Source organism: Gekko japonicus, unplaced genomic scaffold, assembly GCF_001447785.1.
Source record: "Gekko japonicus isolate JY-2015 unplaced genomic scaffold, Gekko_japonicus_V1.1 scaffold1491, whole genome shotgun sequence".
In the NCBI taxonomy this organism is placed as follows: Eukaryota; Metazoa; Chordata; class Lepidosauria; order Squamata; family Gekkonidae; genus Gekko; species Gekko japonicus.
Window position 1 is genome coordinate 242,075 of NW_015159755.1, and position 520 is coordinate 242,594.

The 520-nt window shown below is 50.6% G+C and overlaps 1 protein-coding gene across 1 annotated transcript in view; it reads left to right on the forward strand.

Annotated features, from left to right (window-relative positions):
• Positions 1-520, forward strand: part of LOC107105736 (adenylate kinase isoenzyme 5-like) — a 76,073-nt gene that overhangs the window by 23,044 nt on the left and 52,509 nt on the right. The gene's annotated exons all lie outside the window — the stretch shown is intronic.

The window sequence follows — 520 nt, forward strand, 5'->3', positions numbered from 1 at the left end:
TCATCATCATCATCATCATCCTCATCGTTTTCCTGACCTGAAATTATCCAGGGAGTTGCTAGTTGGCCTGCTGGGGAAACCCATGAGTGTACACATTACTTTCCCCAAGTCAAATAGTGCGTACCTTAGAATCATAGAGTTGGAAGGGACCTCCAGGGTCATCTAGTTCAACCCCCCTGCACAATGCAGGAAATTCACAAATACCTCCCCTCCCCACACCCCCAGTGACCCCTATTCCATGCCCAGAAGATGACAAAAAAAACCCCCAAAATCCACCAGGATCCCTGGCCAAACTGGCCTGGAGAAAAATTGCTCCCCCAAAGTGGCGATTAGCATTTCCCTGGGCATGTAAGAAAGGGCCATGAGAACTAAGCACTGATGCAACCCTTCCTGCTCTCCCTCTCATGATCTGCCTGAGTTCACAGAATCCACATTGCTGTCAGATGGCCATCGAGCCTCTGCTTAAAAGCCTCCAGAGAAGGAGACCCCGCCACCTCCCAAGGAAGCCTGTTCCACTGAG